Raw genomic sequence first — 24744 nt, forward strand, 5'->3', positions numbered from 1 at the left:
TCATGGACCATATTTTAAAGTCTATAAAATTCAGCGCATTTTAGACTGCTTTTGCTGTTTGTTCAATTTTTAAGTAAGGAAACTATATGGAAAGAAAGCATTAAATCACCTAGATACTGACATCTGCTGGAGCATTTCTACCCTTTATTCCAGCAGTTCTAGAGTTATTGAACTGTTTACTAGCATTATTTAGGGTAAAGCTTTAAAGAAAAACAGACCATCTACTAGCCATTAAGCAAGATTCCTAATTACTCTGCTTTTTTCTCACTTGCTAAACAACATAAAAAGCAGCTGAAACAATGCCTGGCCCATGATATAAACTTAATAAAGGTCAGTTTCATTCTTGCCCATGGAGCACCCTTAATTAATGTTTTTTTCCTCTTCCTTCTCCTCTTTCTCTCCTCCTCACACCTCTTCCATTTCCCCTTCTTCTTCCTTTTCTTCTCATTTTCTTGCCTCTTTTGCTTCTTCTGCCCTCTCCCCCTCCGTCCCCACCTGCTGTTCCCCTAACCCTTCCTCTTCCTTTTTTCTCTTTGTAATATATGCCCATGACAATAGGGGGGAAATGAGAGAAAACTTACATACGAGGTTTTTAAAAACTGTATTTTCTGGTTGTTTTCAAATGTGTTACCTAATGAATTTTAGTACTCAAAATAACAAAAATGTAAAAATCATTGAATATTTATTTCTGTTGCATGGATCAAGTCTAAATAAATTTAAGCCTAGAGGATTTTTTTTTTCAACGTTTATTTATTTTTGGGACAGAGAGAGACAGAGCATGAATGGGCGAGGGGCAGAGAGAGAGGGAGACACAGAATCGGAAACAGGCTCCGAGCCATCAGCCCAGAGCCCGACGCGGGGCTCGAACTCCCGGACCGCGAGATCGTGACCTGGCTGAAGTCGGACGCTTAACCGACTGCGCCACCCAGGCGCCCCAAGCCTAGAGGATTTTTTAGTCAGATAAGAGTTGGAATCTTTCCTATAAATAATGGGAGAGTTCCTGATATATCAACTTCTTGACTTAAGGAAAGAATGAGAATCCCTGGGCAGCTGTGGACACTGTCACCAGAAAAACTTGGCTGTCACAACCCATCAAATGTCACCCGTCCTATGCACTTTCTCATTTCTTCAGAGCAAATGGGAGAAATGAGTTCTTGAGTATACGCCCACGACAATTTTATTCTTGTTTCAATGTTCTTTCAAGTTGTTGAATCTGAAGAAAATTGTATCTGGGATCTAAGCAGTTCTATGTGTTTTGAAACAAATTTGTTTTTTTGTTTTTTAATTTTTCTGATGTTGCCTCATGAGGAGAGCCAGATAGATTTGGGAGAATTTGACAGGGGAGATGCTATGTTTTTACCATCCTATTAGGGCATACCGGATTGTGGATTTTCCTATTGAGTTATTAACTTTGATCACTTGATTACAGAGCCTCTTACCAGTTGTTTTTGTGTTTTTTCCCCAACTCCATGGTTGTAATTTTATCATTTATCGTTAATTAGGTACTTTTAAGGAAATACTTAATATTTATACCTCAAAGTGTAAATTTAGTATCTTTCTTATCAAACTTTCACCTACGGTTTTAGCATCCAGTGGTATTTCTTATCTGAATTAATTATTATGACAGTGGCTAGTGATTTGCTAACTCTATTCTTCCACACTTACTAGTTGACATTATGAAGGAAAATCTTTTTATTTATTTATATTAGTGTGGACCCATGGATTCTTATTTTATTCCATTGATTATGATCTAGTATCAGTTTTGTCCCAAAACTGTCCCACATTTGGTCAGTGGGAACCTCTTGACGCTAACGCCTGTGTCCTTTTGTGATGACGACCCGCATCATTCTTTGAGACTTCCTCACTTTCTGCCACAAAATAATGCTGCAGGCTTATCTTATGCTTTGCCTCTCTAGCCTGAGAAGCAGCTCATTTATTTCCTCACGAAATTCCAGTTCTTCTAATGAGTAATGTTGATAAAAATCAACATCTGGGGATAGGTATGCTCATTATTAATGGGGCATTGTTATTCTCAGATAGAACTGGGAAACATGCATTATTGAAATTCATACATTTGCGACACAGTAACTTCCACACTAAAAACCATCAGTTTTCAGTGCTACCATGCAAAACCCAAACCACAGGTTCTGCATTTTTCGAATTTGCAACTCTTTCCTTATTTACAACTCTCTTTTCTGACAGTGACAAACCTGGCTCTCATTCTTATTCTTGGTTCACTTCATCCTGCATACAGCAAATGTCCCAATGTCCCCACTGCCCTTCCTGGCTAATGCCCCTCCTCCCTCACCTGGATTTCAATACCTGATGCTGAAGCCCCAGCAGCCACCACTCCCCTCCTTTGTCAGTGCTCTTGTCAACCTGCTCTGATTCCAACACCTTGTACTAGGCCAAAGACAGCAGCACCCTCCTCACACAGCTTAGCCTCCACCAACCTGCTCTGGTAAGAGCACATCCTCATTCAAAGGCCAAAAAGCAAAGTGATTCCACAGCACGTCAGCCCAGGTCTTCCTGGGCTAAATGGAAGACCATTAGCCCAGGTCTTCCAAGAAGCAGATGCCAAGACTAGATTAAATACCTAAGAATTTTATTCAAGGAAATGACTGCATGAGACAAAATAGGAGGGTAGCCACACAAGCCTGGGAGTGCCACCAGAGTGCCAATAAGCCTAACTCCAAATGAAAATAAAGATGAGAAAATTTGGGTGGAAGTGTCTGAGGAAAACTAAACAAACGATTAAGGGGTCCTCAAGCCAACGCAGACCGTCACAAGACTCCTGTGACTCCCAGAAATCTTTCTGCTTCAGCATCCATCTCTACCACGCGGTTATTGTGTGCAAAGAGCCTGTAGGAAGTGTGGAAGAACACAAAGGAACAGGTGGAATTCAGAGCCCAGCCACTGGGGGCCCTCGCAATCTCACCCCTGAGGTCAGAGAAGTGGGATCTATAGTCTCATGGCTGCTCAAACACTAAGATCATTTTTTTCCCCTTTATTCATTATTGCGAGTCAGAATCACAATAAAACAAATCCTTTCTTCTATATTGCTTGTACTAACAAGAAGACATTTGCCAGACCACGGGGCCGTCCTCTTCATAACTCAGAAACAAATACAGCACTTCATTAAGTTAAACCCTTTTTAATACAAAGAAGATTTTTGGAAGTGTGCCCTTTCGAAACTTTCCGGAGAAGAGTGGTTATTGCAGAAGTAGTTATTAGTTATCAAGTATCTGACCATATGTCTGGCACTCTAAGACAATGGTGAACAGGGTAAAAGACAGGTCTATGTAATAAATACATTTTTCCAAGTATATTCCTTATGTTTGGACCACAGCACTTCAGAACTTTAATTTTTCACTTAGTGTGTTTGTATCTGTTTGAAATGCTGTGTCAAACTTTCTCAAATAAGCATATACAAAGAACAGGCAGATTGTTTACACTTTGGAAAGTGCAAGATAAAAAGGAGGGTGTCATGGCAGTAGAGAACTATTTTATATTACACAATTTTACTGAGCAATTGTAGACATAAATTGAGCCCTTAAAGCTACAATTCAGCATTCATACTCTCCTAGATATTACCTTTGCATTGAATCCTCACATTTTAACATCAATTTGAGCAGAGGCCGTATGTTTAAACTTCATTAACTCAGCTTAAATTTTGGCATAATGCTGAAAAGCCCTGTGGTCTCTAAATACGCAAAAATGTTATTCAGAGACTATAATAAGAAATCCTATGGATATAAAACTAGACACCTACAGCAAACAGCTAGAGATATGTAAAAAATTAGGCACTCCTAATGACTTTCTGAAGAAAGTTTTAAAATCTAATTTTCACAAATATCCCTGACATTTAGGATCGCCTTAAAGAAACAGAAGAATTTGACAAGACAAAAACCAAGAGCCAAGCACTAAAAAAAAAAAAGAAAGAAAGAAACAACAACAACAACAAAAAAAACCCAACTGTTTTAAAAAAGCCATAATGGCTTAAACCATTCAACATTTTACACTTATTTGTAGAATGCCTACTATGGGGCAGATACTGTGTTCACTTGCACAAATGCTGTCCAAAATGGCAATCTGTAGCCACATATGTTTATTGAGCCCTTGAAACGTGACTAGTTCAAGGTGAAGAGGTACTCTGAGTATAAAACACACCAGATTTCAGAGACTTCAGATGAAAAAAAGATGAAAAGATCTCATTCATAATTTTATACTAATTATCTGTCAAATGATAATATTTTGAATATTTGGGGTTAATAAAATAGATTATTGATATTAGTTTAACCTGCTTCGTGCTTTTCTAATGTGGATACTAGGTAATTTTAAATCACATATGTAAATTCCATTTTACTTCTGTTAAAAAAAAATTAATATACACTATTGTGGTAGATAATCACGTTTGCCTGCAAGTCTGTCCTTCCACCCTTTTCAGTACCTGGTAGAATAGCACTTCCTCACTCTCTTTGAAGTTAAGTGTGACCAAGAGGCTTCCCTTGATTTCGTCAATTAAAAGGAGAATTATGGAAATTACAAGAAGAATCAAATGTCACTTCCCAGAAGAGGCTTTAAGAGTCAGTATGTTTTGGGGCGCCTGGGTGGCTCAGTCGGTTAAGCATCCAACTTCGGCTCAGGTCATGATCTCACAGTTCCTGAGTTTGAGCCCCTTGTCGGGCTCTGTGCTGACAGCTCAGAGGCTGGAGGCTGCTTCGGATTCTGTGTCTCCCTCTCTCTCTTCCCCTCCCCTGTTCACGCTCTGTCTCTGTCTCAAGAATAAAGAGTCAGTGTGTTTTACTTCCCAGCTGCTTTTACCACAAAAACAGACATTGTAGAGGGGCCTCTGTCTCTCCAGCTGCCTAGTGACTAAGCGCCCCTCCACCAGCATAGCACACATGTATTTTGATTCAATTACAAACTTTTAGTGTTTTAAGCCACCAAAGTTTGGAGTTGCAGCATAACCTGGTGTTGGGGGAGGTCATGGAGAGGCTGTGACCACTGTTGACCCCAGAGCTGGATTCCAGCAATCAGAGGCTCCTCTCCCCTCCCCCTTTCCCTGGAATGTGCATTCTACTTGCCTCACCCATTCCCAGAAGCTGCCGCAAGGACACAGCCTTGAGATAATGATGCGGTATTGGACCATCTGAACAGTACACATGACTGAATCCACTAAGACCTCTATATAAACTTTTCAGATACAGCGTGTGGGTGTGGAGACCTACTCATCCTGCAGCCACCCAAATAAATGAGTTCCCTTGCTTTTTTAACCTCCCACCTACCTGTCTGGAGTGGTCTTCCTCTTTCTTCAGCCTCTCTGTACCCTTCGAAGCTGAGGGAAGTTTCAGATTATACCCCAGATGCTCCTCAGGTTGTGAACACACAATTCACAGCAGCCAGGAGACACAGAGAAATGGTCCTTGGGGAAGAGCCATCGGTGGGGAAAATCCTGCGTTAGCCGGGGACCTCCCGGTGAAGAGACATGGCCTGTATATAAGAGCCTGGGGACAGAGCCTTGGTATGAGGGGACACCTGGGAAAATGCCAGCTGGTCTAACGCACTTGCTTGCAGAACTGTGCAGACTTCACTGTGCAAAGCACAGAAATGCTTGGCTGAGCCGTGGGCTGGCCTCTTCCGTGGACAGTTCAACTGGAGGCCAATGCCTAACAGAGACTGAAGGTCAAGCCAGAGAGCTGAAAGAAGAGCTGAGGCTAGAGACGAATATGCAGTTGTTCACTACTCAGCTAGCTTCAGCGCCGGCAGACAAGGCAGGAGAGCAGGAGGATAAAGTGGAGAAACTTAGCCCGCCATTTTGTAAAGCTGGTGGGGCGGGGGCAAGCTGACACGGATTAAGGTCCAGGGTTTATAACTAAGCTTGATTGGGTGTCTCACAGGTGAAATCCCTGGGAAAGTGATGAGAGTAAAGAGGAAGATATTGTGATTGACAGTGAAATAGACCAAATGCCCCTGCCATCTGACCCCTAATACAAAGGAAAGCAAAAGCATAGTCACAACAACCTCAGCCAGCAGGGCAGCCCCCAATTCAGAAACATTCATGATGAGACAATATACTTCCACTGAGCTTATTGATATAGCTGCCAAGTTCCAGTAGAAGGCCAGGGATACTATGCAGACATGGCTAAGGCAGCTATGGGGTAGGGGGAACAATGGCATTTCTCTGGGCAGGAGGCACAGAAAATGAACAACATCACCATCATGCACTTTGTCCTCTGGCAGCACCCTCATGGCACTTGGGGGATTCAAGGCACTCATTCCCTTATAGATTATTCTATAATCTTTCAAGGAGTCTTGACCCAATGAGTATGAACTCCCTGGACATGTGAGACCTGGGGAAATCTGTACAAGATGTACAACAAATTCTTAGGGAATTGAGAATGAGACAATCTAAACTGCTGTCTTTGAAGGTCCTGATTGGACCACATTCACTGCAGTAATAAAAGCTAAGATATTCTAGCACCTGGTATGGGGTAATGATATCCGTGCTGAATCCAGTTGTGGGACAAGATATTTATGATGTTAGACAGTCCATTGTTGATCTAGGGGAAAATGACACATCCCAAGAATGGGTACAGGCTCTATGAAAGACCCCAAAAATAGAGAGAGCTCAAAAGGCTATACGGCTATCACAACTACCTCCCACACCCCAGGCAGAAGATGCAAGCCAAGATTGCCTCCAGGTGAGAGTTGGAGGTGATTAGAGGCCTCATTGAGCTCACTGCTTCCTGGTTCTCCAGAAATAAACAAAAGGTGGCAGCGCTGGTGAATACCAGCTGGAGCCAAACGTACTCTAGTACATGGTAACCCTCAGAAGTGTTCTGGTTCTCTCAACACCACTGATGGTTACAATGGGCAAACACTTATGGTCAGGAAGATCCTTCTGACACTGCAAATAGAGCATTCCGCTCCCAAGAACATGAGATTTTCAGCTTTCCAATGCCAGAGAACATACTGGGCATTGATACCCGACAAGGTCAAACTCTGAAAACCTCTATAGGTGAATTTCACCTCCAGGTTAGAATAATCAACCCAGTTTCATGGAGAAATGCCATTTGGGAATTGGTAATCCTGCCACCCCCATGAAGAATGGTAACTGTCCAACAATATACATTGCCTGGAGGGCATCAGGACATGCAAGAAACTATCCAAGAACTGCATCAAACGGGTCTGTTATGTCCTTCCCATAGTACTTTCAACAACCCCATATTTCCAGTAAAAAAGCAAGATGGTTCATGGTAGATGATGGTGGACTACCAAGCATTGAACAAAGTAGCGTTCCGCATTCATGCAACATTGCCCAACATTGCCACCTTCTTAGATACTTTGGCCATAGTCCTAGGAATATACCATGATCAACTAGACTTAGCAAATACCTTTTTCAGTATACCACTGGCACCAAGCCACAAGATCAATTTACCTACACATGGGAGGGACAACAATGGACCTTTTGAATACTTCCCCAAGTTTACCTGTACAGCCCCACTATATGTCATAGAATGGTAGCCTGAGAACTGCCCCTATTCTCCTTCCCTACATCAATAAAATGGGCCCATTACATTGATGATATAATCTTAACATGTGAAGATTTGCCTCTGCTGCAGGCTTTGCCAGAACATCTGCAAAGGAGAGGATGGACAATGAACTGACCGAAAATCCAAGGCCCAGGCACCATCATAAAATTTTGGGAATCATTTCGTAAGACATATATTGCCCCTAATGCTGTGTTTACAAAGATGCAAACCTATCCAACTCCTAAGACTGTAAAGGAAACGCAAGCCTTTGTAGGAACCTTGGGATTTTCGAGAACTTTTACTCCCCACCTGAGAGTGCCTCCATCATTTATACCACCTGATAAAGAAAGGGCACGTGTGGAACTGGAATCAGAGCAGGAAACCACCTCTAAGAAAGCAAAAGTATCCATGAAGTAGATTAAAGGTCTGGAAATCTTCCAAGCAGTGCTGCCATTTGAGCTAGATGCACCTATGACTCCAGAAGGTATGAGTTGGGCAATCTGGCAGAGAAAATGGAAGGGGAGAGTGCCTCTAGGATTTTGGTCCCAACTCTGGAAGTGGACAAAAAAACAATATATTCCAATAATGCAAACAGTTCTTAGCAATGTTCATAGTTTTCCTCCAGGTGGAGTCTCTCAAGAAGGAATAAACCACAGCAGACATTGAGATGAACTCAGAGGAGTTTGGCCAGTGATCACCGATGAGCCCTGGCCATTGACCCTTTGCACCGAAAGTTGGGGGTGTTCTAAGGGGATTAACCCAATGACTCAGACAGTGGGAAGCCAAGGATTGGAATAAACCCCTGTGTGGTCAGGATATATGGAAAGGCATCTGATTTGCCTTGCAAGAACCTGAGCCAGTCTTCACTCTTTTCCACATCCTGGCCCATAAGGAACTGATATCCCCTGGCAGTCAGAAAGATGCTTCCCTCGTTCAGATATGAGCTCTACCGACTGACCCTTCTGTAGATACAGCAGAAGGGGTGAATAGAAAGAGTGTCCACCATTGTACCCGCGTGGGTTGGTATATTGGCAAGAATGTCAATTGTCCTTAAAATACTTGGTTAATGTAGTAATGGCATGTCATGTATGTTCTAAATAATGCCCGAGGTAAGTGCCAGAAGAATTTGGGTCCATCTTCCAGAGACCCTGATTGGTGAAGAACTAACTGGCAAATTGACTATATTGGCCCCTTCTTTCTGAGTGGGGATTCTAAATTTACCTCGGGCACTGCATCCATCCTAACCCAAGCTTTCCTGTGTCACCATTAGTATATTAGGGAAGCCAAGTACCATGTATGTCTACCCTTGTTGACTAGACAGTCAGGGGTCACATTTCAAAGATCATGATATGTAAGCCTGGGCAAAAGAACATGATTTTGAACAAAGGTTTCATATCTCCTATAATCTGTAAGCAGCAAGGTTGGTAGAAAAGAAAAATGGAATATGAAAGCAACAGATTAAGTTACTAAAAGGTAAAGCCACTTTGGCTGGGAGAATTAAAATACTGTCCCATGCTTTAATACATTTGAATGATTAACCATTGGGCCTCTCGCCCCACATGCCAGACTAGAGACCTCTACCCAGATACCCAAAACCATACTGCTGTGGAAATCACAGGAAACAGCCATTGCCCTCTCACTGTAAATCAATATGCAGTGCTGCTGACAATACTAAGCTCCATCACGCCTGGGAAAGGAGTCATGTACAAGAATTTACAACTCACCAGGATGAGTGAGTTACTTTACACCACTGAGGGTGGACTTCTCAGTCTCCACTGGAATCCCATTGTCGTGCTACAAACTGGATCTGTTGAAGCACACTATGTCTGGGATGGAACATGCACCACTGAAATAGGGGAGAAAGTAAGGATCTTTGTCTGGCATATCCCACCCCTAGACCATCTCCTCATGCCTGGCAGTGCTCCCTCTCCCGGTCAATATGTATGGTATATACAACCAGGTCAAGTCCCTAAAGCTGCCTACCTCTATTTCCCTAAAGCCAGCTGGGCATGTTCTGTTTTCCACCAGTACAATTATTTGGCCACTGTCTTTGTTCCCTCCATTGTCCCGAAGGACATGATAGCACCCATAGAAGCCCTCACTGAATTCACTCAGCAAGACTTAAATGATAACCAACAAACCGGTCTTTATTGAACACTGGAATGTCTCTAATGAGAAAAGCTGTCCTCCAAAATAGGATGGCCTTGGACATTATTACTTCCTCGTGAGGCAGCACCTGTGCCATTATCCATACAGAATATTGTGTGTTTAAACCTAATGAGACTGATAATGTATCATCTTTATTAAATCACGTGAGGATACAAAGAAATGTCCTGACTGATCTGATCCTCAGCGTTGAGGAACTAATAAGTCAGTGGTTCAGATCATAGGGCTCTTGGTGGAAAAAAACTGTCATTGATTTTTAGGAACCATTGTCATCATCTGTGTTTTCTTTTGCATGTACCTGTATTATTGCTGTGTTATCTGCCTCCAATGCAGCCAGACAGCCACCAAACAAGCCACCTCCATGCGCGTGAAACCCCTTGCTGACTGCTCAGGGCACATGGTGGAAGAGGGGTTCATATGAGACTCTAAGAGCTGGTCACAAGGGATAGAGTATTGCAGGAGGTGGCTGAGAAGATGTGACCACCGGTTGACCCATGAACTGGACCTCAGCAATCAGAAATTACCTACTCCCTCCCCTGTCCTTGAAATGTGCACTCAGCATGACTTCCTGCTCCCAGAAGCTGCCCCAAGGGCATAGCCTTGGTTTAGGGAGGTGGTGTTGAGACCACCTGGAAGGTGCACATGACTGAATCCAGTTAAGGCCCCTATATAAACTCTAAAGATCTGGGAAGCTGGTGTGGAGACTTAGCCTCTTGTGGTTATCCAAGACAAGCCTCGGATATGGGTTCCCTTATCAAACCTGCCACCCACCAACCTGCAGAGGTCTGCCTCTTTTCTTCAGTCTCCCTCCGCCCTCCAGGACACAGGCGGGTTCCAGATTACACCCGGGAACCGCCCCAGGTTACCACTCACACCTGGACTTCAGCGTTTCCCAGACTTCAGTTTGCATCAGAATCACCTGGAGGCTTTGTTAAAAGCAGACTAACAAGTTCCCAGGTGATGGTGCTGCTGCTGGTCCAGGGAGCCCACTTTTTGAACCACCGGCCTAGCCTATCCCGGCTGGTAGGTGCTATGAAACTTGGGACTGAATAATAGTTTAAAGAACTCCTACATAATTGTTGATAATGAGGCCAATATTATTGTTTATGCACATATACTAATGAGATGAACATCAGCACATCTGTTCTGGGAAATTAGGATTATACATTAGACGTGGTTTTATTATTATTATGACAGTGTGTGCCTTTATTTACACTACTCTATCTCAGGTACGATCTACATCAATACAATGACATTTCTTTATGTATCCCTTTCCTTTGCCAACTCATTAGAAAATAAGGAGGGTTAAATCGTGTTCTAATGAGACTAGCCAGACAATTTATAACTTGGCTTCTAAATATATATATATATATATATATATATATATATATATATTCCTGGGGCGCCTGAGTGGCTCAGTCAGTTGAGCATCCAACTTCAGCTCAGGTCATGATCTCGCAGTTGGTGAGTTCAAGCCCCGCATCAGGCTCTGTGCTGACAGCTCAGAGCCTGGAGCCTGCTTTGGATTCTGTGTCTCCCTCTCTCTGCCCCTTCCCCGCTCATGCTATCTCTCCCTGTCTCTCAAAGATGAATAAACGTTAAAAAAAAAAAAATTTTTTTAATTCCTGTCAGATGATCTCTGACAAATGGTAGAATTTACTGATCAAAAAAAGTAAAATGGATTAATTTACACTGAAGTCATTTTTAATAACAATTAACCTGGAATTCACAGAAGTGTCTGAATGTCCACACTTCACTTTCTGTCTTTTTTCAAGGTGGAAAATGGAATCAAAGACATCCAAGAACATCCAGGGCTTCTAACTAATGTGAAAAAAAAAAAAAACCACAAAGGAAACACAGACAAAACACCCAATACCCAGGTATCTCATGCTGCTTCATTTGGGGGCAGTATGAGGAGTCGTTTTTCCAACAATGCCCAACAGAAAATAACCAGCCACATACAAGTAAAAGTAACTTTTAAGAATGACTATATAGTAGGGCATCTGGGTGGCTCAGTCAGGTAAGCATCCGACTTCAGCTTCAGATCAGGTCATGATCTCGCGGTCTGTGAGTTCGAGCCCCGCGTCAGGCTCTGTGCTGACAGCTCAGAGCCTGGAGCCTGTTTCGGATTCTGTGTCTCCCTCTCTCTCTGCCCCTCCCCTACTCACACTCTGTCTCTCTCTCCCAGGAAAGAAATAAACGTTAAAAAAAATTTTTTTTTTTTAATGAATGACTATATGGTCTGTGCCCAAATCTTGTCTTCTAAAACCACTCTCCAATTTCTCCTTGAAGAAAGAACTGGCTGTAGGACTGGGACACGATGGACCCACAGCATCTTGAGGTGGCAGAAAGTAAGAAAGCATGCAAAAGACAAAAGAGTAGCGGCATGACATCAAAAGGGCACAGAAGCCAACTGAAAGAGCTCCAAATGGCCAAAGCTGGAACAATTGGAGCAGAAAAGAATAACATACCATTTCATTATAACTCAAAGTATAAAATAAATATCCATGAATCCATAGTGAGATAAATAAGTGATAGAATAAATATACAAATAAATGGGGCATAGAAGACAAATCTCCTCTACAGGTAAATTCCAAATACATTATGTAAATAATTATGTAGCTACCCCCCACTGCCAGGGAGGTGAAGCTTAATTCCTCACCATTTACTTGTGGGCTATGATCAGTGATTTATTTCCAAATACTACAGAATGGAATGGGCAGTAGGAGGAACAAGTCCCTTCACAGTGGAGAAGCCTGGCAAACGCTACCTTTTCTAGGTGATAAAGGTTCACATCATGTGGACAGTACGTACCTTTTGTTTAGAACGTTGAGCATGGCTCAAGGAGTGAAAATGAGAAGTGTGGGGACCCTGGGCTTTCCCCGTCCCTCAAACACAGCTGCAAGGTCAGATAATTTGGAACAGCCAGCAAATCGATCCGAAGACTGGCAGAAGGATCTCCACAGTTGGAAGAAGACAGCGTGGCAGGTGCAAGGTTTATTTTAACAAGCAAATCAAAGCACATCTAGTTAAAGTTCCAAACACTCCCCCACTGCAAGCAAGGAGGAGCTCTGCAGAGGACTGACCAGCGGGAAAGAGCAGCCAAAATGCAAGCGCAGACTGCACGCAGCATACACCAGAAACACTTCCTGAAGTGCGAGGCCCTTTTTTAATATAGCGGTACTCTCAGGTGCAGGATACACAATAAGCTTTTAAATCACACAAAAGACAGGTGCGCCTGGGTGGCTCAGTCGGTTGAGCTGCCGACTTGGCTCAGGTCATGATCTCACGGTCTGTGAGTTCGAGCCCCTCCTTGGGCTCTGTGCTGACGGCTCAGAGGCTGGAGCCTGCTTCCGATTCTGTGTCCCTCTCTCGCTCTGCCACTCACCTGTTCCTGCTGTCTCTCGCGCTTGCTCACTCTCTCTCAAAAATAAATGCACATTAAAAATACTTAAAGCATGCAAAAGACAGAAATTCAGCCAGGGATTTCCTCATAATAGACAAAAGCAACTTATCCAAGCAAGAATTTAGAACAACAGTCCTAAGACTACTAGCTGGGCTTGAAAAAAGAATAATGTTGAGAATGGCACTTCACCCCTGTGGTCTTTCTCCCAAAAAACCATAACCTGCTCTTCATCTGAGAAAAACATCAGACAACCCCAAATTGAGGGACATTCTACGAAATATCTTATCAGTACCCCGCAAAACTGAAGGTCGTAAAAAAGCAAGGAAAGTCTAAGAAAACTGCTGGAGACGTGAGGAGCCTGAGGAGACATGAGGATGAAATATAACCTGGGATTCTAGATGGGATTTGGGACCGGAAAAAAGAACATTAAAGAAAAATTAATAAAAAATAAAGGCTGGAGTTTTGGAGTTTAGTTCACAATACTATATCAATACTGGTTCATTAGTTGTGGCCAATTTTAATAGTCATAAGAGATACTAACAATAGGGGAAACTCAGTGTAGTATATGAGGAAACTCTGTGTGCTCTCTGAATTTTCTCAGGAAATCTGAAGCTATTCTAAGAAAAAATTTACTTAGATATAGAAAAGATTGTAATCACTTAAAAAAATGCTCTTCTCTTTTAATTGTGAAAGAGCTGAGCCAAGATTTGGATCTTTCACATCCTGATTAAACTCCTAGACATTTTTCCTGACCCGCTTCCTCACAGAAAAGCTTCCTTCGTGAAGGTGACACGTGAGCCTTCGGTCTGGTGAGATTTTCTGGCGTTCAAAATGACATGGGCTGTTGTTTTAATTAGGCTGGAAGATTCTCTGAAATCCTGAGTTGTTAGAAATGAAGAATAACATTAGTAAAATTTGAACAGATAAAGCTGTTACTCTCCCTGCTCAGTTGATCTGACCCTTTCAGCTTTGGGTGGTCCTGGATTTAATCAAATTTGAACAAGAAATGTATTGATTTCTACGGAGAGGAATGAGTTTCAGTCCATGACTTGGAACAAATTGGATGATGGAGGGAAATGATTCCACTCAAAGTCACTATTAACTGACTTGGATAACATATAAGCAGTGTGGAAGCCAGGAATGGAAGTTATTTTATGATATGGAGTTAGGATCTTATCATAGCTTTAATTCCTAGTTGTTCTCATAGAACCAAATTCAAATTTCAATCCAAAAATGTTTTTACTATCTTTCATTAATTTTTCCCTTTGCTCTCATTCTCTCTCTCTCTCTCTCTCTCTCTCTCTCTCTTAATTTTGGCAAGTTTGTCATATTTCTCCATGTCCTAGTGAGAAACCTGAGGATGGGAGGTTTCCAGGGAAGCTTTAGCACCTATTGCTGGGTGGGATGGGATGGGATGTGCGAACGTACTCCTACATCCTAATGTGATGTAGCACCAGCCCAGTGACATTACCTGCACTGTGTATTCACACAGCTGCAGAGTCATTGAAATGACCTATGGGCCCTATCACTGCACATGTTCAATTAGAACCCTTTATTAATGGGCCAAGGATGAACAAGGAAATGGGAAAATTACTGTGCAAATTGCTTTAATCCATCCAGTCCTCCTTTGCTCTGCCTACCCTGATTAGTCTCTAAATTTTTTCTCTTTACTTCTCCTCTTTATATAAAATCTATATCCCTTACTTTGTGTTGTTCTACATCTGTTTTCCTTTCTATTATCATGCACACACATCTACACACGCACAACTTGCTCATGCACAGACACAACCAAAGGTGTACTAATGTCCCCTCCTTGTGTAGGATTTCTTTACTATGCTAAACTACGCACTCCTCCCTGTGTGTAATTTCTTGAAGAATACCAGTTAACATAGAGTTCTAAATCTCATTAAATGAATAAATACATGCCCTAGAGGTGAGAATTCAATGTTTGACTACATTTTTGCAAGAATTATGTAGTGCTACTTCTAGATAAGAAATTAAAAACACTTAGTCAAGCAGTTCTCTACATATATACCAACCATGTCCATTTAAAAATTCATATGGGGTTCAAATTATCATATAATCTTAAAGTTCAAAATGGTAAATCAGAGATCATCTTTTAAAGTAAAATAACTATACAGGAGAAGATACCTACTGATCATTATATAAAATCCACTTTGGGGCACCTGGGTGGCTCAGTTGGCTGAGTGCCTGACTCTGGATTTCAGCTCAGGTCATGGTCCCAGGGTCATGAGATCAAGCCCTGTGCCTGCCTCTGCACTGAGCATGGAGCCTGCTTAGGATTCTCTCTCTTTCTGATCCCTCCTTTTCTCTCTCTCTCTCTCTCTCTCTCTCTCTCTCAACTTAAAAAAAAAAACACTTTCTCTAATGAGGTTAAAGTTTGAATCATCCAGGTATTAGTTCAGCCCCAAACAATTCTTCTGGGTTGTAAATAAGCAGAATAAATCCCCCAAAGATCTAAACTATGGTTTAAAAATTGTGGGTCAATGATTTCTGACTCTGACTTTACAGATATCTGCCTTTAGCCCTGCGAAAGTTTTTGTTGTTCATCAATTATTTAGTTTTCCAAATCTACCACATGCATACATGATGCTATTGGATTAGATTTAACGGAAGACATGGAGAATTGCAAAATTAAATTTCTACCCTCCAGGAAATTATAATCCATTTATCATAGTATTATAATATAAAAAGAACAAATCCGGCATTCATACATGTTAAGACATACAGGCAGATGGAAAGAGTAAATGATACACTGACATTCCTCAGTGGCACCGTTGCCCCTTCCCATGCACGCATATCTCCAAAGAAGTACCGCTTAAACAAAAGATACTGAGGATGTTTACCATGTTTTCTAGTATTTATATTTTTTCCCCTTTTCCTTGGTAAGGCTCTGTGTATCACCTCTCCTAGTCTCTTATCCACTCTATTTTTAACCTGGAAATGGTGATGAGGAGCAAGGCCCCTGGAATGTGCCTGGCTCTGTCCGTTGGGAAGCTCTGTGACCTTGAACTAGTTATTTACTCACTCTGCAACTCAGCTTCCTCCTCTGATAAATGCTGTTAGGATTAGAACTTATGGCATTTTCGTGAGGGTTAAATAAATCAATAGATATTAGATAACAGTGTTTGATATGTAGTAAGCATTTAATAAATGTTGAGCGTTATCATTAATGTTGCAGTGGCTTGCCACCTCTATTAATTGCTTACTTGGACTCAGGAACGAAATCACCACCAAAATGCACCGTGTTCCTGCAGCCAGATGATATGCCTTAAGGCAGCAACAACCAGATCCCTGTCACTACGCTCTGGTAAATGGACATCTAGCCATTCAGAGGGAAGAGAAATTGCTTTTTCAATGTAGGAGAGGAAGGTAAGACTTCACGGCAACACAAAATGTGTTACTTTCCCACACAAATATATAATTACATTGAAATTCTATTTACAGTGCTTGCTTCAAAAATTTAAGATAGATGTGTTTTCAATACAGGGTGAAATGACCGTGTGTTGTATTGGTCAATGGCTCCTCTAATGGAAATAATTCTGATATGTGACCAATTTTATACCTTGAAATTTGACTGGAGTTTAATTTTGTCTTGTTCTTTATAACTCCCTTTAAATACTACATTTGGTTAACTCTTTGTTCTGAGAGCCTTATGTTGGCATTTAAAGGCAACCTCAAATTCCTAACCAGAGAAAGATCTCACAGTGGACGAGAAATTTGAACTTATAAGAATTCTTATCTCTTTAAGCACAGCCATCAGCAGCAGACCATGCACAAAAATATAAAAGAATATTATTCTACTTGTAAAGAATTTAAATGTTTCCAACATCTAAAATGAAGAAAAGCTGCACAAAGGAGACCACAGCCTTCTCCGAAGGGACAGCAATCATTTGGCTTTAAGTGACAAGGATAATTTACATCAATTTACAAATTAACTACCAGTATGACAAACACTAAGCCAGTCTGTATTCGACGTGGGGATATTATTAAATAACTGTCATCTTGTAGTATGTTTAAATTAGTTAATTTGTTTCAATTCATTAATTTTTAAATTAATCAGTTCTATATGTTCTTTTGCACAACACTGGAAGGATTTTCCTGCAGCTCAACATTGCCCTCCTATGGACTAAAAGCCAGAATATGGTATTTCGGATATTTAAAAAAGAAATAGGAAAATTCTACTCCTATAGCACAAGTTTTAGACTAAGCAGTCAGTCTCGGAAAACTGAATAGCAGCATCGCTAACGTGACCATATCATATTTGAACTCCTCCTTCCACAGATCAGTTCTGCCCTGGGGTTGGGGGGGGTGGATTTCCCAACTTCAGACTACCCTGTGGTCTTGTGGGCAGGCAATCATTACAGAAAAATGAGCGACATCATGACAAGTTGGTTATTTCACTGAATCTGGCCAATGATTACAAAGACATTCCAATGTGATTTCGCTTACTGGGTATCAGGTATTTTCTAAGCTAAAAATGTTTAAAACCTGGTAGATTTCTGGGAGGTATGGTGAGCTTAAAAATAAAGATACCTTTCCATTAATTAGGATCAGAATCAAAGTGTTTGCGCTGCCGGAAAGAAAGAAGCCCAGTTCTGCAAAGAATTCATCTGGACTGAGTTTGTGTGAGAGAGTCCAGCAATCGGGTAGGCTGGAAACAACCAGTGAGTCATGAAATGGGATCGAGCTGGATGAAGAAAAAGAGAATGGGAGGGGGTGAGACGATCATATTTTTAAAATAAAAACTAGTGGATTACACTCTCCTTTTTTTGAAATTACAATATTAAGAAAATGTGGTATACATACACAGATGGTGGAAAAAGTGCTCCAACAGCAGTCACTTTCATGCAAAGTGCACGAAAAGAATATTCCTAAGTCATTGTAAAATAATTACAAATAAGTCCAGGATAAGTTGTTTTGTTTTATTTTCATTTTTTTTAAGAAGGCTCCACGCCCAAGGTGGGGCTTGAACTCACAATCCTGAGATCAAGACTCACATGCTCTGCCAACTGAGCCAGCCAAGCGCCCCACAATAAGTTCTTTTAACCTTTATGAGTGTCAGTTTTCTTATCTATAAAATAGTATTTTCATTCCTATTTTGCAAGTTGGAGGATATAGATAAGAAATAATCCAGGCAAAGTCCCTCACTTAGCACATATATTGGTACAGAGTAGCTGTTTTACAAAGGGCAGTTGATTAATAAACAGTAACCATAATCTTCACCTTAGATTTTAGAAAACATATATATACACACACACACACACACACACACATACATACATATATACATATATAGCATATATAATTAATTATATATTGTTATTGTATTAACTATAGTACTATCATTGCAGTCACTACTCAGTGGCATAGCTTCCCTAGAGTCTTCAGAGTAGAGAACAGAGAGACCAATCTAGCTCAGGAAATTTTAAGGAACTTAAAAAGAGTAAGCCCCGGATTCATCATCTCAAAACCGACTCACAAGAGCACAAGCTTTAACCAAAGCTTTATGATTAAAAACCCACACTCATAATTGTACATAATTCACTAAATCTCTTCAAAACAGCTTTCAAAACCTGCATTCCTAAAAAAGTGGTGGGAGTCATTTGCAAGAGAAGCTAGCGAAATGAGTCTCTCTGAGACCTTCATCTCCGGGTCAAAGTGCTTGTCCTCAGGAGTCTTTTCTGGAAATCATCTTTTTTTTTTTTTTTTTTACTGTTCTTATTGTGCCAGGATATGAAGCTTCAGCCACTCACTCTACAAAGCCTCCCTTGAGCTTAAAAATCTCAAATCACCTTGGTCCCAAGGACTATTTATGCCATAGACATCCTCCTCAACACGTAATATGTTTAGGTAAGTCAAACACTAGTTACAAGCAAAGATGGGGAAGGTAGAGGTAAAGAGTCCAATTATTTAATTACATTCCAGTCACAGAAAGGAGCTGAACACGTCTTCTGAGGCAAAAGAGAACAGAGTATGTTACTTGCAGCACTCCCCATAGATAAATTCAAAATATTAGTGGGTATTAATGATCTGAAAGGACACTATCAAAGAAAACAGAAAGGAAATGCAAGCCTAACCATCAAGTGGTTTGATATAACAAGAGTTAGTATTTAATTAATGCTAAGACACTGTTCTAAGGCCTTCACATGAATTGGCACATTTAATCACTACAGCAAACATATGAAATATGAATGTATTATTATGCACATTTTACAAGTTTGGAAACCGAGGTCTACAAAGGATAGGTTCCTTATTCAAGACTACACATGTACTAAGTGGGCATACTCATATTAGAACCAAAGATAAAGCCAATATTTAAATCAAGGGTGTCCGATTCCAGAGCCTGAGCTCATACCACTTCCTAAATTAGTAAAATCGTCTATACATATTTTTTCTCATAAAATAGTCTACAAATCAGAAATCTTTGTACTGGTTAGAAGACCTATTAAGATTTATTGAGAGTATCTCCTACCATGAAGTAAAGCTTTCAGCCAATGTAAGTAGACTTGTACCTTATCAGGAAATGAGGCAATGAAAAATCATGTCTTCTGCTTAGGGGAGACAAGCTTATGAAAAATTAGTTTTCTTCTGACGGCTATAGTCTTTTGTGGGAGCAATATGGAAAGCCTGATCCTGAGTCACAGACCAAGGTTGCTTTGCATGACATTACATTGTCCCTGATTAGATGCTGCTCAGGGATGCAAATCTACCCTGCTTATCTCTCCGAGACATGAAAAGGTAACTCTGTGTCCCTGAGCCACGGCAAGAGGGCATCACTTTCCACAGCTATGGAAATCATTACTTGTCCCAAGGAAAAGAATGCCTGCCCCCTAAAATTAATGTACGCTAGGAGAAAGACAATGAAAATATTATGCTTTTTTATGTTCACTTATTTTTGAGAGAGAATGGGAGAGACAGAGCATAAGGACGGGAGGGGCAGAGAGAGAGGAAGACACAGAATCTGAAGCAGCCTCCAGGCTCCAAGCTGTCAGCACAGAACCCGACGCGGGGCTCGAACTCACAAACCATGAGATCATGACCTGAGCCGAGGTCAGACGCTTAACTGACTGAACCACCCAACGTCCCGAAAAGATTATACTTAATGACACTTTCCTCTTTGTTTTTAACACCCAAATACCTGTTGTCCCTTAGTAAGTACCTGATGTAAAAAGTAATTTAGTTGATGCTTTTGTTTGGGGATGGAACAATTTACATGAGCTGGCAGAAAACTCATCACGCTGGCCTGGAAGAGACCCTTAAACTGAGTCTCCCTAAGAAAATGCTTAAGCAGAGTGGGACTTGTCAGGGGTCAGACTAGTTAAATTTAGAACTGACTTTCCACAAGTAGAAAGTTAAAATCAGTTATAGCATAAATAAATGAGAATAAAATGAGACTCAGTTTTGTTCAAAAGAAAAGGAATAAGCATGAGAAAAGAGCTTTTCAAAATCTTAAAGATCTGGCTCTTATGGAGAAACTCCAAACCCCATCAGAAAAGTAACCAATTTCAATATAAATTTGTTATTAAAGACCGTTCTTGATGTCAGAACAATAATGAGGATGAATCAACTATAATCAAGAATTTTGTTCAGGAAGACAGCACAATGCCAGAGAAGGAAACAAAGCAGTAAATAGAAATAATAGTAAAATTCAGGCCTGTTAGCTTTGAAAAAGACACATCTATTTCAAAGATCAGCAAAGGACTGAATGATACAGGGGAGGGGATATCGATTGTAGTCAGATGTCACAAGGTAAGTATTGCATAATAACAAAGAGGAACACTGAAAATAGTCATGTATCCTAGAAGGAGAAATGGACAGTTTTCGCAATGCTTCAAAATATTACAATTAGAAACAAAGAAAAGCCAGTTAGAGGATTTGAGCCTCAAACACATTTATTTTAAAAGTTCCCATAAGATTCATGATCCTAAACTAATCCTGCTTCCAGAAAGCAACTTGATATCATGGTCATGCAGATTCCTTTTATAAGTTGCATTTGAAAAAAGTTAACAGAGGGGCACCAGGGTCAGTTAAGGGTCTGACTCTTGATTTCAACTCAGGTCATGATCACATTGTTCCCGAGATCAAACCCTGTGTCATGCTCTATGCGGACAGTGCGGAACCTGCTTGGGATTCTGTCTGTGCCCCTCCTGTGCATGCACTGTGATGCACATGCCCATATGCTCACACTCTCTCTCTCTCTCAAAATAAATAAATAAACATTAAAAAAAGAAACAAAGTTAACAGAAAATGTTTCATCTTCAATAATACTGGATATAACTCCAATTTTGATTATATATATATGATGTTGCAAGATGCATTGTCTGGTTAAAAAAAAAAAAAAGAAAACAAGTTAAATGTACCGATGGCCCTGAACTTAACAGGAAACATGGAAAACTATTTGCAAACAGGCTCCAGGTGCCTGCCTTACCTCTTTGTTTCCTAATTCTCCTTCCTGTCACTTAGGGAGATGAGAAGGCAGAATGGAGATGAGGGTTGGCAGGGAGGCAGATAGTGCTTAGGGAAGAGAAGGGGAATGGAAAGAGGGAGACATGAATGGGGATAAAGGGAAGAATGAGGAAGAAAAGGAAGAAGTGTGTATTGGGTTGAAAACTGGGTGTGGAAGAAGAGAAGTAGATGGGAAATGGGGATGGAAAAAGGAAAAAGGCTACTGATCTATTTCCCTAAAAGATTAGATCATCTGAGGAGCTATCTGAGCCGGAGTTGGTTAAATTATCAAGCAATGGCATCGTAAGTTTTAAAGTTGTGTGTTTTGTAGTTCAAAAAAAGAATCAGGAGAACAGGAGACCGATTTTTTAAAAAAATGCATCATCTGGTTATGAGGATGTGGCGGCTAAAGAGAAACTCACTGTGTTCAAAGGAACATGTGGAAAGATACATGATATAGAAAATCTGCCACCTACAAGGAAAATCTGGAGGAGAAAATATTTCTGGTTATGCTAGTTAAGTCTGGTCTTGTACTAAGGTTTTCCAGCTTATTCGCCAGGCTGCTGAAGTGGTGATATAAATAAGATGTAATTATTGGTTTGCCCTTGAGAATTATAGACTTTCTGAGATGAAAGGAAAGCATCAGAGAGATCACAAACCTGAAATCCCTTAGGTCACAAACCCGAGTATGTAGTGAGGTCAGAGACATTAATGTATGAAGGGGGCCCAGTGGGGTAGTGTGGTGATCAGCAAAGGTGTGCCCGCGTAAAAGGGATGGTTTAGCCATGCGAGAACCCAGGCTCTGCATCGCCAGATCTTCTATTTCGCATAAGAAATTGGAAACACAGATTTACATGTAAAATAACCTACTTTTCTCTTTCTCTCTGCCCCTCCAGTGCGTGCTCGCTCTCTCTCTCTCTCAAAAATAAATAAATAACCTAGTTTTCTTTTCATATTTACTTACTTTTTATATTTATTTTTAATAGCCTGTTTTTAGAGCAGTTTTATGTTCACAACAAATTGAACAGAAGGTACAGAGATTTCCCATATACTCCCACGCATGTATAGTTTCAAATAATGTTTGTCTGATCCCGAATGCCATGTTATTTCCAATGTGCCACATGGCTTCTCAATTCCAAATACCCACCAACATTTTTTTTTTGATGTTTATTTATTTTTGAGAGAGAGGGGGAGAGAGAGCAAGCAAGGGAGGGGCAGAGAGAGAGGGAGACAGATCCTAAGTGGGGTCCGCGCTGACAGCAGAGAGCCCGATGGAGGACTTGAACTCACGAACTGCGAGATCATGACCTAAGCCAAAGTCGGACGCTTAACCGCCTGAGCCACCAGGTGCCCTGGCCACCAAAAATGTTTTAATTAATAAACTTTACTTTTTGTAGCCATCTTAGATAAATGAAAGCTAAGCAGAAACAGAGTGGAAAGTACAGAGTTCCTGTATATTTTCTTCCCCCACACATGCCTAGCCTCCCCCAGTATCAACATTGCCCACCAGAGTGCTACATTTGTTACAACTGATAAACCTACATTAACTCATCATTATTCCCCAGAGTGGATAGTTTACACCGAGGTTAACTCTTGGTGTTGTACATTCTATGGGTCTGGACAAATGTATGACCTATTGTTCCCTCCCTCTAATCCTGACAACCACTGATCTTTTTATCGTCTCTATAGTTGTGCCTTTTCCAGAATGTCATATGAGTCCATAACCGCACAGTAGGTAGCCTTTTCAGATTAGCTGCTTTCATTCAGTAATATGTATTTAAGGTTCATCCATTTCTTTTCATTGCTTCATAGCTCATTTTCTTTTCAGCACTGAAAAATATTCCGTTGTCTAGATGTACCGCAGTTTATTTATCCATTCACCCACCGAAGGACATCTTGGTTGCTTCCAAATTTAAGCAGTCATAGATGAAGCTGCTTAAACATCTGTGTCCAGGCTTTTGTGTGGATATCAGTCATCAGCTCTTTTGAGTACATACCAAGGAGCCCAACTGCTGGGTGGTATGGTAAGAGTACATTAGGTTTTGTAAGAAACCACCAAGCTGTCTTCCAGATCGGCTGTACAATTTTGCACCCCTGCAAGCAATGAATGACAGTTCCTGTTACTCCACATTCTCACCAGCATTTGGTGTTTTCAGTGTCCTGGATCTTGGCTACTCTGGCAGGTGAGTAGAGGTATCTCCTTGTCGTTATGAGGAGTTTTTAAATGCTCCAGAATCTTTGATTAAAAGCAAGAAGAAAGGGAGGCAGGGAGGGAGAGAGAAAGAGCCCTGTGTGAATCAAATAAACCGCATCTCTGGCCTACCGGAATTCTGGTCCCATGTAGTATTTCAGAGACAAGGAGATAAAGAGTTTGACCCGTGAAAAGGCAAGGGTCCAGTCAAGATCACACAGTTAGTTGTTGGAAGAGCAGAGATCATCTTAGGATGCAGGCTTCCTTTCTCCCAGCTCAGAGCCTGCCTGGTTTGTGCAGCTTCAGATATTTTCACAAATTCACACTGAAAGTTTTATGTTTCTTCAGAGCTTGGCAGTGGCCTTGCTTGTATGCTTCCCTCAACTTAACGGCTTGGTTGAAACGTTTCCAGATAAACTCCAGCTCCACAGCCAATGTTGCTCTGGCCCATCAAGTAAGTCTTCTCTCAATCTGGGAGGCAAGTTGGAAACAAAGGTTAAACACTGATGTTTTATGGAGGATCTGAGAGTCGGAATCAGTGCAATTGAAACCTTCACTCCATGCTGGGCCTAATGTTTTGGAATCTATGTCTTTTCTTTCTACTAAGCATTTCCAGTGTGTTGGTGCTGAGGTGAATATAAAAGCTATTCCAGGAATAAGGATTTACTAAAGCTTTTAGTTTAGGTTTATTTATTTATTTATTTATTTATAAGTACTCTGCCTTAACCTATGCAAGTAAACCTCGGAGCCAAAGATTCCATGAAAGAAACTAAGTTCTAAGGAGTTAGAAGCATAAAGATGGTGCATAAAATGATGACAATAAAAGCCAAAAGGACAGAAAGGTGACAAAAGATGAGAGGGAAAAGCTGTGTGCTCAGAATAAAAAGGAAGTTAACACTACTAAGGAGGGGTATTATTTTATTAATCTATAAATATGGCCCAAACGGTATTTTTTAGGAAAGGGACCCTTCAATACA

Source organism: Lynx rufus, unplaced genomic scaffold, assembly GCF_022079265.1.
Source record: "Lynx rufus isolate CCGP_SWC_20201006 ecotype Redwood Valley unplaced genomic scaffold, mLynRuf1.p SCAF_5, whole genome shotgun sequence".
In the NCBI taxonomy this organism is placed as follows: domain Eukaryota; kingdom Metazoa; phylum Chordata; class Mammalia; order Carnivora; family Felidae; genus Lynx; species Lynx rufus.